Below are 14208 nucleotides of genomic sequence, written 5' to 3'. Positions count from 1 at the left end.
TCATGGCTGTAGAATTTTGCAGCCTCCTCACAGCTCGGTAAATCCTCTATTGATTTGTCTCTTGCAAACACGCAAGAGGAAATGTGCAAGTGCTAAATCACAGAGGCACTGTCTCTCCCCTCACATGCCCAGCCACATGGAAGAGCGACTTTAAGCTAAGTAGGATTGTGGGATGTACCTCCTTTTTCAGATCACTTTGTACTGGTTCAGTGTCTGCACCTGTTGGTCTTGGCCCAACAGAACAGTCACCAGCAGGGAGCTCATCCACTTGGTGGGCGATGCTAAGATGCTGTCACCTGTGAAGTTTGCTGCAAGCACGGGAGCAGCAGAGCCAGGAAGGTTCGGGACATCTGTTTCTGTGCTTGCAGCAGTACAAACAGAAGATTCTCCACAGGGCATTGGCAATTCAGCCTGCTGAGCATCGTCAGCATTCACATCACAACAACCTCTTGGTAGGAACGAGAGGACTGCGGTGGCATATCGAGTGTGCTCTACACATCAGGTAAGGCCCTCCTCAAGGTGTGCAAAGGCCAATCACTCCAGCAATGCTTTGCCTCAGCAAGAATTGGTTTGCTCACTCTTAAACATGAGAGCTTCAGGAAATTTTGAGCTTAGATTTGTTAGATTACTCTGAAACCTGCCTTCAAGACACAACACTTGGGATAAATCCACTGAGTCTTGGATCTATGAAAGGAAAGACTTAGAATTTAATCCCCAGATTTTTGACAAAGCACATCTCCCAGAACAGGAAAGTAATAGGACTTCCACCGCTACAGCCCAACCCAAAGCCACCCTTACCCTCAGCAGTCCCACAGGGTGGGTCTTCAAGCCACAATGATGCCCTAAGTTAATTTAAAACCCATTTAGATCCAGCATTCTCATTTCAGAACATGTTAGAGCTGGAGCCAGGAGGGTACTGAAGACTCATTGCCCCTAGCAAAGGCAATGTGATGGAATTTGAGTGTATTCAGTGCTTGGTAGGATCAACTCTCAGTGAATCAATGTTGCAGGCAAGAAAAATTGTGAACTCTACATGAGCAAATGGCTCAGACCCTAGAATCAGCCTGGACAAGTGGAACATAACTGGTTAGGCTGTTGAAGTATTCCCTGTTACACTTTTGGCTTCTGTAACTATTTCTCTCAAACACGATCGCTTAGAACACCCCCAGAAAGCAATTTGTCCACAGCCTTGCTATCCCAGGTGTTAAAAACATTTACAACATGGGCATGAGCCTTGTAGCTTCGTAGTCCCCTCAGCAGCCAGTGCTGCTTCTGGATGCAGTCAGCCCACAAATGTGCTGCAAGGCCTTAGAGTCTTCCCAAGATCTCCCAGGCTCATCTACTGGAAAGGCTGATGCCTTACTTCTGAGCTCATGCAGACAAGCATTCCATGTGACCTACATTTCGGCTCCAAATACAATTAGAGTCAGACAAATAATGGATAATTTGGGAAAACTGAAAAAAACCCAGAAAACTGAAGAAGAAAAAAGAAACAAACCTGAAAACTCAGTCAGGTTTTTCTTTCTGTTTAAAATACCGGGTTTGATGAGACTTTGGTTTGTGTTCTGGTTATGGGAGCCCATTGTTTATTTATCAACTTGAGGATGGTGGAGAGTGACGCTCATTTTACAAAAATGACCCTGGTCTCTTCTGATACTGTTCTGTGATCACATGGGAAATGATAGTTGTATGTCCCACTTTTCTTAGACAGAAAAACCGCTACGGACTTCAGGAAGGAAATGTAATTTTTTTAATGACCTGATTTAATAGATAAATGTTTCCTGAGAACCTCATTAAAAAAAATAGAAACAGCAGCAGGCCAAAGAAGCCATCTGCAAAATAAATATAACAGGTCAGATCCTTCAAATACCATAAAATAGATGCAACTTCTGTAATTTCAGAAGACCAACCCTGCATTTGCAAGAGCCCCAGGGCAGAGTCCTGCCTGCCTCTCATGTGATCCATACAAGCTTCCTGCTGATTTCCCTGTGACTGCAAAATACCAAGCCAGGTGGAATCTGGGCCTTCTGTATTTGCCTAGAAGGGAGAGTAGTTCTTGTAAACCTGCCTAGTGAGCGACAGCTGCTGGACTGTGATCATCCAACCATCAGCCAGAGATAAATCTGCTACTCTCTGAAGCATGGGACAAAGTTGCCCTGCTTTTTGGGAGGATAAAAGGAGCTTCCCTTTCACCAGATGAGGCTGTCACCCAACACAGTCTGTGCATTGCTTGTCCCCTTGTCAGGACTGGCCTGACCAGTACTGAGATACTGGGTACTGAGATTGGGTACTGAGATACACTGAGCCCATGAGCAGCTCAAATGGGGCTTCTCTTCATCTCAGGAGCGCCAGGGACCATGCTGGAGCTGCAATGCAGAGACCTTGGAGGCCTGAGAGCAGACTTTGCCAGAAAGGCTGAGACAGGGGAAGTGCTCAATGCCTTGGTCTTTTCATTGTCCTTCATCACAGTATCACCAGCCAGCAACAGTTCTCGTTCTGCTGTCAGTGTAGCTATAGAAATGTTGCCCCTCCGACCTTCATATGCTTCACAGTTCTAACTCCAGATGAGGCTGGGCCTGCCTGTTTTCATCCCAGCAATCCCGGGAGATGCTTCTGTATGCTTCTACGTTTCTGCTTGATGTCTTGCTCCTTTTTCCACCTCTTCCTAGTGCTGTTTTTTTCACAGAATTGAGTTGGGGGTTCCCTGTTCAGCCAAGGGGACATCCTGCCACACCAACTCATCTTCTTGCAAATAAAGCAACTGACCATGCATCCCAGGGCAGCCCAAAATAGACTGTCTTACTGGTGGCTTTCCTGGGATTGCTTCTCCAATGGTTTAAAGCTCTCCTTGTGCATGTCCTAAGGAGAAATCACTGGTTGCGTTTGCTCCCACAGGAGAAAGGCTGTCCCTCCAGGCAGGGGGAGATTGAGCTCCTCTATGAACTATTCTCCCCTAAAAACAGTATCAGTGTAGCAGTCCCATGTAGCAGAACATAGCCCCAGCTTTGACACCCCTCCATCCCTAGGTGGGGAAACAGCTCTCCCTCCCACCTTTCCTTCCCTTCCTTCCCTTCCTTCCTTCCTTCCCTCCTTCCCTCCTTCCCTCTTTCCTTCCTTCCTTCCCTCCTCCCTTCCCTCCTTCCTTCCTTGCCACAGGACTGGTAAAATCCACCCTTAATTCATTTACAGGAAAGGCAGCACAGTTGTATTCTGTTGAATCATATCACAGAATCACAGAGTACCAGGCTGGAAGAGGACCTCAATGATCATCTGGTGCAACCTTTCCTGGCAAAAGCACGGTCTAGACAAGATGGCCCGCCACCCTATCCAGCTGAGTATTAAAGGTGTCTGACTTTGGTGAATCCACTTCCCTGGGGAGATTGTTCTAAAGGCTGATTGTTCTCACTGTAAAAAACTTTCCTCTTGTGTCTAAATGGAATCTCCCCAGGAATGATTTGTACCCATTACCCCTCATCTTTTCCATGTGACCCCCTGTAAAAAGCGAGTCTCCATACCCTTTGTAGCTACCCTTTAAATACTGGAACAACAGAACAACAGAGACACCTGGGAGTTGTCAGCAAGGTCCTTTGCCCCAGCTGAGCTGATGGATCACAGCATTTGTAGCAAGCAAAAATGAAAATAGCTATAACTAAATCCTCCCTGATCCTGTTCATTGTGCTTCTAAAAGTGCTTACAAATCATGCCAAAAAACAGATGCCCGAGGTCAAATAAGCAGCCCTGGCTTGTTGCTGTACACAAGGCTTTGACATAAACCCCATGTAAGAGATCAAATGGGCAGAGCTGTGCCCTGTGAGGGCACTTCCGCAGCGCTGGTGCAGTGACTCAGCTGGCAGCAGTGGCCTGCAGCACTGCTCTGCTGCGATGCCTGAATCTCAGCTCTGCTGGCTGCAGTCAGGGCTTCAGCTGTGGATGCAGCAGACCTCAAAAACACTTCACAGCACAGACGGCCTCTTCTCTCTATAAGGAGTGAGCTGACCTGTGAGGAAAGGAAGTTTCAAAAATGCTGGTTTTATCTTGACCTGGTTTGATCTCATCAGAACCATGAGGATAATTTAGAAAGAAATATGTATTGGGAAGCCAAGAAGATGGAATATATGTAGTCAAGGATGCAGGAGGACTACAAAGAGTGATTTTTCTTTAGTCCCTCTGTATATGATCAATGTGAGTATTTTCCTAAGTGTTTGAAGAAGTGTATGTTACATATTTTTCCATATGGATAAAAGATTAACACAGAACATTGCAACTGCATTAAGCTGTAAACAGAACTTCAGCACAAACCATGGAAAACACAGTGGTCATCATTAAAAAGTGAACATTTGCCAGAAAAAGTACCATGCTGTGGTATATGAAAAGACCACAGTTACTTCCTGCTCTGAGTATAAATGGAAAATGTGGTGTCTCAGATACCAATAGGCTGGTAACTGTTAGCAAATGTTGACTTTTCTATGGTATCCCAAACTGAATCTAAGCCTTTTTTGAGGTCCAGCCATTGCTATTTTCCAACCCACAACAGACTGCATTTCACTGGTGCGTGAAACGATCCCTCTGCCATGTACAGTAAGTTGTGCAACCCTTTGAGAGAGCACAGAGAGGGTCAATGTGTGCAAGCACCACTGCCCTCTGATGAGTGCAATCTGAACTGCTCCCAGAATCACCTAATTCCCTCCCGCCCCACATTCGGCCAAACTCCCCCGTTCCAGGACGCTTTTGAGGCCAGCAGAGTTGTGCTCCTTCCCATGTGTGCCATCAGCTTCCAAGCAGCCCCTAAGACAACTAGAGCTGCTTGGAAAAGCTGGGCTGGAAAGCTTCTTGATGAAAAACGGAAATTGTTTCCCTATGAAATCTTTTCAACAAAATGTTCTATTTCCTCGTTAACTATAGAAGTGGTTGGAAATTTCCATTTAAAAATCTTTCCAGTGAAAACCAGATTCCCCCTCCTTCCTATCCTGCATCACCTCCCCTTTCCAAATAAAAAAATATCAGTGGAGAACAAACATAATTCTTTAGTAAGGTCTTCTGAGGATCATCAAATTTTTCAGTGGTGGTGGATTAATCCTTAAAACAGCACTACACATCCTAGAGCTTGGTTGTTTCAGTTGTTTCCAGTTCCATTAGAAGATACCGTCTTTGATTCATTGAGAAAGACAAAAAACATCCCATGTTATTTCTCAGTCGTTGCTGTCCAAGTCCACTCCCAGTTCTGGTTACACACAACTCACTTTAAAGTTTTGCTTGCAATGCAATGCATCGGTTTCATGCCTCTGATCCCATGTGCATTTGTCTTTATTATTTGTATTACTGTTAATTTGTTCTTAAATGTATTGATTTTTCACCAGTTACGCTGGAACCCCTCAACATCATTTCCGATGAAGATCTCCAAAACCACCCCACTAGCTTAACACTCCTTCAAATTGCAGGTTGTTAAAAATATAAACAGAGTTGGCTTTATGCACTCATTTCTTTCCCAAATGCATTTTATGCCTAGACTTTCCAACAAGCAAAAGGGCCATGACATCTCTCTCTCCCTGAACACCCTAGTGAGCCATGTTAAAATTAATCACTTTTTAAGAGGTACATACACACTCCTGAGGATAGGATCATAACTGGATTTTTTTGTTGTTGGCTCAATGGCAAATGCAGAACTGCTCTTATGAGGAGGGGGAAGCAGGAGACACAGATTTATACTTACTCAGAGGATATGAGAGGTGCCAAGAACAACATAATAGGAACACAACCTATTATACCACATATGGCCTCACTTATCTGTTATTCATGTAAGAATTCCACATCTTTTCCAAAGAACAAATAAGAATTTGAGAGCAAATGAACATGTATTATACTTGAGGAACTGAAGGCTTCACTCTGTTTAAGCAAGGCAGGGTTGAATATGGAAATCAGATCTGACACAACCTTATAGCAGGAGTTATAATAGGATTTAAATGTGAAACTTTCCTAATGGCTTTCTCTTATTGTTTCTGCTTCAATTACTCCCTTTTTGCAGAGAATTTAATAGAGACTGACACCCACTCCGAGAATTTTTGGACCAACATGGGCAATACCACAGAGTAGACCCCTGCTTAAAAAACAACTGCTTGGTGTAAACATCTTGAAAGTCTGTCAATTGCCTTCCAGATTAGCACTCTTATTTTCAATTCTGCAGGATCAAAAACCTCTAACATTCTATACATTTGCTGAAATGGCCTTTAAAGGGAAAACTGTCCCAAGGAGAAACAGCAAAATCCAGATCCTGCTCTGTTGCCATTCCCAATCCCCAAACGTTCAAACTCTGACCTGCAAACAATTTATCATGACTTTACACAGTACTGGCCACCAGTCAGCTCATGCAAAACATCCATGTGCTGGCTTCAACTTGGAAGAAATAAAAAGCAAGATGAGTAAAACCCTGGCAACTTTGCACATTGAAGAATTTAAGATTAATCCCAGTTCCTGTTTCCTTTCCACAGGGTCATGGCTGTGTTCAACTGAACCAGTCACAAAACACAGATTTCAAATGTCCTTCAGGCATGGACCTGCTGAGAACCTTCTCCCACTCACCCATGAAGTTCTGGACATGTAACTCCACAAACAGTTCTACTGAGCTCAAAAGCACTGCTTTAAGCTGCAATTCAGAATTAATGAGGTGGTGGCTTCCAGCTCCATACAATCTTGGGAATATCATTCCTCCCTTTGTGCCATGGAAGTCCAAAGCATTACTCTTGTCTTATTTGACCAACCTGCTTTCTCAATTATCTTTAAATCCGGGAGACAGCTTGTTTAGTTTCTGCGCTTACTTGGCACCATCACTTTATCTAATAGTACTTCCTACTTAGATACTTAAGGAATTTAACACTTAAATTTAATGAAAATTTATTTGTTCATATGCGTGATCTTTTCACATACTTAAGACTTCTTTTGCTTGTGTTTTATTTCTTTTAAGTAATACACAGAGAGTAAAAACCTCATTAATTTACAAAAGAACTGGAAATAATGGGTGTTTGCAGTCTGCTACTGAAGAAAGCCATTTCTAAGTGTCCTGCTGTGACCCATTCCCTTTCAATAGAACAAGTTGGTTTTGGATGGGTGCCTAATGCAAACATATTCCTGCACTGAATAAACAAATGAGTAGATAGTTGCTTCCAGATCTTCAATTCTTTATAATCCTAAAGGAATAAAGTGAGCAGAACATGGTCCAAGAAATACAGGCTGCTCTGATCTTTAGAGCTCTAGTTAATAGAAGCTTATTTGCCTCCCCAGTTATGGTTGTGTATTTGTTTTCTTGGCATTCATAACTGCTGTAATACTCATTGATCAACACAATAAGGCAATGAAACTTTCCTTAATATCACTCCCACTTCTTTTTTTTCATCTTTAGAAAAAATACAAGAAGAAAAATGAAGCAATTAATGCATTTAAAAATTTACACATTTACATAAGATTATTTAGTAAAGAGCTTTTATGCAATGTATGTAGTGGAGTTAATGAGCTCCTGTCTAGTTTATGGAGCAGGTACAGCCTGCAGGCCACACCACAGCAGAGGTGGACTGCACCAGTCTGCTCAGCCCAGGCTTCATTCTGAGGAAAGTAAGTCCCAGGACAGAGGGAAGACCAAAGCCTCTGGAACATTTAAAGAGTCCACAGAGACTGTCTCGAATATCCTGGATAATTTGAATAAAGGCAGAATAATCCTATGGGGCTGCATTTTTGCTTCACTGTGGTCAACTGTCAAGCTTACACAGCTTCAGAGAAGTTACGATTTCACCTCTGAGCTGCCAGGAGGTGACATGGCCCCAGGATATTGAGTAACACCCATCTCCTGGGTTGCAGACCCTGTTTCCAGCTCTTCCCAGTTTTGTTACCCTCGGCAAGTTTCTTAATTCCTCTACTTCTTCATTTTTAATTGGGGTGGCAGTAATTAGCTTTTATAAAATCCTTTCAATTTGAGGGATGGGTAAAGTAATGGAGAACATGATGCCGTAACTCATCCTGAGCGTTGCAGCCTTTTGCTGTAAGCCTAACAATCTAACCTGAAACATCCGAATCTTACATGATGCTACATCCACCAACGGGTTTGGCTGGGGATTTTCTTCTGAACTTGGCAGGGCCTGATAGTGTTGAAATGTTATAGAATGTCTGCATCTAACCAAAAACATGAAAGATTTCTGATGATATTCCTAGACTAAATAGAGCTCTTTGGCTTTCTTTGACAGTTCCCAACATTGTAAGTGAAGTTTGTAATCTTTGAAAGACCCCTTCATCACCTTGAAAAAAATCCATCAGCAAAAGTGCTGTTAAAGCCTCTCCTGTCACCAGCAGGATTGTTCATGGGAAATATGGTGGCCATAAAGCACCACTGGGTTCCTCAGTATCACGTTTGGGTGTTACATGCTCTCGTGTAAGAGGCAGCTAAGGACACTTAGAGGGCAAGATCACTGCTAAGAAAGGGAGGGAATTGAGGCAATCATTCCAAGGCGATATGGAGAAAAAAATTTGCCAGGCCTGGGCAAATTGTGTTCGCCATGGAACCCTGCTTCTTGTGGGGAAAAGCTGTTAAAACACTTTTTAAAATATTTTGCCTCAGTTCAGTTACCAGATGTTTTACATGGAAACAAAACCACATCTACTAACACAGAACTAATGTCAGGGAGCTGAATGGCTCTGAACTATAGACATGGTTGTACAATTACTCCCTCCTGTACAATTACAGCCTATTCCTGCCTTTTTTTAAGTTCATTTGTTTAGCCCTTTTATCCCTAGCCAGAATCGACATAATTAATAGGACTGCTGGGCACTAGCCTGGCAGAAGAGATCACAGCTTGAACTTGGCTGGTTTGTTTCTACACAGCTTGGTCTTTTACGATGAAAGATGTGCAAACAAGAAGAAACATTCCTAGTGCAATGTCCAGAAAACTGGTGGGGCTTGACAATATGGCATCTCAGACTATCCCAGACAATCTGTTGTCCCGTGTGCAAATCAATTAAGGTTAGCAGATGCTAAAAAATTTCTATACGATATGCCAGATCCCATGGAGCCTTTGAATGTGTCCCCAATACTGACCTTAGCATGCTCTTTAATTAAAGCCAGATAGAAACTTTGGTTCTCATCATTGTTAGCAACAAAAGCCCCCACTGACTTTGCTATAATGCCTGACAACAATACAAGGAGTCTATAATCTCAGTTGAGAATGATGCAACAACCTCTTGTTATGGTTGCCTATCACAAAAAACAAAGCCAAGCCACCAGACTCAGTGAAACAAGTCCCCTTTTAGAGGGCAAGTGAAGTGAGAGGAGCCCAGCAACAAGGTCCTAGGGACTGGTCAGAAGTGCTGGATACACTTATCTGTTGCACCTGCATTCAGGAGGTTGGTGAGAATTGGCCTGAGCACAGCTCACACTCACGGCATGCAATAATTCAATGTCACACAGATGTGCCAGCAGGTGAGACTAATGACTGTCAAGCTTCATCTTCTCTGAATTCTGGACAATGATTATTCATCTACAGCAACTTTCCCAGTGCCTCTATTCCCTGTCTCAGATATGACAGCAAAGCACTGCCTTGATAGCCTGAGACATTTCAGGTACCTGGCTGAAGTAACTGAGGATCTTTAGCCTGTACTGTAACATGGATCCAAATGGGCCTTCGAATGCATATTACCCCATTATTCTTCTGCCTTCTTCTCTTCCTGCCTGGAAGACTTTGGGCAGTTTCCCCAATATCCCATGAGTTCATTCTGAATGGAGTTCCAATAGGTCCAGAACTGAGGCTTCAAGTAATTTATAACTGGGATAGTTTCCTTTTTTAAAGACACAGGAGCTAAAATTCAGCAAGATTCAAACATCTGCCCCTGCTGATGTACTTTCCACAAGGCTGGAAGCAGGGTCAGTTCATGGTTGTGCTACAATCATCTACAATGAGAAGCTTAGTGGAAAGTTACACTGATTTCTGGTGATGCTGCCTGAGCCCTCAAAAGAAGCCCATGATAGTCTGGTGCTCACTTCACAAAATGGGTCTCAAATCTATGTCTCCTGCACATTTACAGCAAAGAGTGAAAACACACAGCAGACATTAAAACAGGGCTCTATTCTTACACAGGTTCTGTGATTTCAGGGTATTTCCTACCCTAAATAAAAACCATAATGGCAGTTTCTTCATGAATGTTCAGTGGCAAGAATGAGCAAATGCTGGATAATTTGCTTTTAACTGAAACAGCTTCTTGCTTGGGAGGGATTTCAGTAGCTTTGGAAATAACTAGTCTTGTATGAATGGGCCTCAACCTCTCTCTGTATCCTGTTGCTATCCTTTAAGATGATTTCATGCAGCAGAGGAATGGCAGGTCCCTCAAAAGTGTACCTTGGAAATGAGAAGGGAACTACCACATTCTTACTGCAAGTTTTAGATGTTTCCAAAAGCAACTAGAACTGACAGAATAAAGGACAAGGCAAAACATGACACCAAAGCAGAGCTGCTTCTGTTCTGCTGTCCCTAATTCACTGTGTTCTTGTATTCTGTATTCACTGTATTGGGACGTAACCATGTGTCTGCAGCCCAAGGGCTGTTCTTTAACTCCCAGGATTGCTGCCATTTTCCATTCTGCCAGCCAAATGAGCACTCTGTGAATTCTGTCTCAGCAAGTGGACTCAATAAGTCCTTTTATTCTTCTCTGACCCTGCTAAAATGGTTGTTAGAGCTACCCACCATTTGTTCCCTGTGAGTATTTCACGCTTTGGTTTCTCATTACTTCTGCAGCTTTCCCTTCTTTCTTCCCTGCAAAGCCAAAGCAAGACTCTTCCCCTCTGCAACCCCACTATCTGCTCCCCACTGAAGATCTTTCCCTTTTGATCACTTCTGTTATTCACATCCACTCAGCCAACTCTAGAGCAACAGATTTGGGGGGAGTGTGTTCCCTCCCCCTCCACTGCAGAGATCATTGCCTGCCTAATTGAAGGGGATGATGTCATGCTGGCTGCTCTTTTTAAGGCAAATAAAAATACATCCTGTCCCTCTGGATGCTGCTTTTGAAGCTCAGACCTAGCTGGAATCAAGAAACGGGTTAAAATCCAGCAGTGTGCTCATACTATACTGAAATCTACTGCTAAATCTTTTTAAAATTACACAAACCTATTTACCTGCTGTACAAGCCATACTCAGGACCCTGTGGAAATGACCTCACCTGCTTGTCAGGCTGTCACAGGTTAGGCGAGGCACAGAGACCTGAGTTTGCTTAGTGGTTTTGCCCTGACTCACCCTCTGTGTGGCCTTCAGCAACGCTGTGCCTTGGCTTTATCATCACTGAACTGAAGACAGGATGTACCTTCCTCACAAGGAGATGAGCTCACCTGCAAAACTCTGACGAAACTGCAGCACCAGCAAGTAAAAAGTAACTTATTAGGGCTGGAAAACACAAATAAGTATTCATGAGAAACAGGAGCCAGGTCCTCTGATTCATTACCAAGAGGTAATTTCAGAACCAAGAGGTAATAGATTTAGGCTGATTTAAGCCTGATTTCTTGTTTAATTCACCTGAGTATTTTTACTACAAGGCTTAAAATTTCTTTTGTTCTCTCTCTTATCATCTATTCTGTGGAATCAAAGGAAGTTTATCTCAACTCAGAGTATTAAAAAAATATACCATCATAAGACAAAAGACTGGAATGAAAATGTATTGTTTCATTTCAGTAGAGCAGAACAAAGCACAAAGTCACTTAACCATTTAATAAAATCACAGATTTCAGATCACATTATTCATTCAGAGCAACTGTTGCTGGTGTGCTTTTTCTTGACTGCTGAGAAGTAAGGCTTTGCTGGCAGATATTGTCATCTTATTTCATTTAATGGAGTGCCTTGCTTTCCTTGTCCCAGCAGGGCAAGTGAAGGCAAGGACTGTGTGCTGCAGCTCACATAAATTTCTTTCTTAACCCCAACACTACACATTATCTGATGTATCTGGTCCTCGCTTTACCTCTAGTACAGCTTGTGTCACGAAGAAAGAAAGACATAAAATACCCAGTGTGAAATCCTCCATCACATTGTTCTGCTTTGCCTCCACTGAAGCTGATGATGTTTTAAAAGAGAGCCAAGCCTTCAGAGACCAACACAGAAAACACGGACCATCACTTCAGGACCAAAAGGTGTGGCTACTTGCAGACTTCATTTCAGCTGGACCTTTTATGTCCAAATTCTGGAAAAATGTTTCATCAATACTCCCTCAAAAGTGTTGAGATAAGGAAGTGAGAAAACCAATAGAACCCCTCCGCAAACACCAGGACTAGAATTATTACGACTATTGCAGCTAGCACAGATGTGTTAGTGATGTCACTGAAACACTCAGAGAAAAAAAGGTGGAAGGAAAAAAGTGACTCTTCAAACTCACAATGCAGCAGAGCTTGGAAAACAATCCCCAGATTCCATTAAGTCACTTCCTAACACGCAGCCTGAGCAACTCTACAAGTGCTTTATACAATACGGTCAACGTGGATCTGCGTTGCAAACATCTAGGACTAGAGGTGACTTCATCCACACAAAGCACCTGATCTCAGGCAAGCCCCAGGACTCCAGGTGAATGGTCCAGAGCACAGCATGTTGAAGTGAAGGGGTTCATAGCTCCCCCCACAGCTGCTTTACTATTGCAGAGATTGAGGGAGAGATAGGGAAAGAGATGGAAAAATACTGGGAGATAGAAGCTGTCCATATTTACTTTGGAAACAAGTTCAACCCATTAACTGTGAAACTGGGCAATGTCTGACATCTTCCTTCACTCGACTGCTGAGGAGAGAGTGACCAATAAATTAGATACATCCAAAGCCTTCCATGGGCTTTGAGGAGTTACAAGTAACTGAGCCTTGACTCTTGCTCGCTGGGGACATATCATCTTCTCAGCGAAATGCAAAGCCCCTCTCCCTGAGGGCGGTTACATGTGAATGAACTTATGTCCTCATTTCAAGTCAGTTTTCCTGCGGCATGTATTTAAAAACGCAGCCTTTATAACAAAGTGGCCCTTCTGTTCTCCAGGTTGTGTGGTACCTGCTTTGGAAATAGCATATTTGTGTAAAATGTGAGTGGGGCAGGTCTGGCATTTCCTGAATAATATCCAATAGTGAGGGGTTCCTCACTATTGCTCTCCCCTTATTGGGCTGTTCAGCTATCATTAAAAATGGATATCAAACCAGTAGGAAGCTGCTGTCTTTCTCCAGGATGCCAGTGCTGTGCAGTCCTGCAGAGGTCTGGTAGGTGGTGAGCTCTTACTGAGACAGTTGGGAGAGCAGCACACAAACATATGCTTAGGACTTTGCCCATTTAGAACAGGAAATTGAAGTTGAGTTGTTTTCAGGTCTTCCCACTTTTCTTAACCCACAAGAGAGGGAGAAAGAAAAGCAGCAGGGGAAAAAGACAACATTTGGCCAAATAGTGGGTATTATCTCCCATTTAAAAATAACAAAACAATGGATTTACACATTAAACTAATTGAAATAAAGTATAACTTGCTTCTGAACAAGGAGACAAAAATGCAGTTGTAGCAATAAAGGCTGCAAAGGATTGTCTCACAGGCAGGCGAAGAAGGCCAAAGGCCCTGCACTCCACAAGAGGTGCCTAAGCTTTCCAGCTCTGGAGGAACAGGACAAGTCATGTGTTCACATTAGGGAGCAGCACTCACTGTAGCTGTGAAACTGGGTGACACCCACCTTTCTGCCTCACAGCTGTAGAAGACGGACAACCCATCCACTCTCTGCTTAGTGTGTCAGGCAGAAAAAAAAAGTATCTTCTCTAGATGCAGTCTCCAGACCCAGAGCTGTTTGCATCAGTAATAATATGGACAGACCTGGACACCACACTTTTGGAATTCTGTTTCCAGAGCTCTTCTATACTGTTTACTCAGCATTTTGCATTCCTTGCTGGGAGGGGAAAAAATCGTTAAGCTTTTTCTAATTTTGATGCTTTTCTTCAAATTTCCTGGAGTGATCAATACCCCTTCACTTGCTGCAGTGCAGTTTTCTAGTCGTGGAATGGTATTACCCGAGCTGGGCCAAACCCAGGTTTAGGCAGGAAGCAGTATAATTCCAAGTGAAAATCCAGATTTCTTCAGCAGATCATTAGCCTCAGAGATTCCTTTCATTGTTATTTAATCATTAGATTGCAGTAGCAGACAAAATCCCCATGAAACAACCCCAGCCGTACTAGGCACCATATACCA

The sequence above is a fragment of the Hirundo rustica genome, chromosome 3 (assembly GCF_015227805.2).
Source record: "Hirundo rustica isolate bHirRus1 chromosome 3, bHirRus1.pri.v3, whole genome shotgun sequence".
NCBI lineage: Eukaryota > Metazoa > Chordata > Aves > Passeriformes > Hirundinidae > Hirundo > Hirundo rustica.
This window is presented reverse-complemented; position numbering follows the sequence as displayed.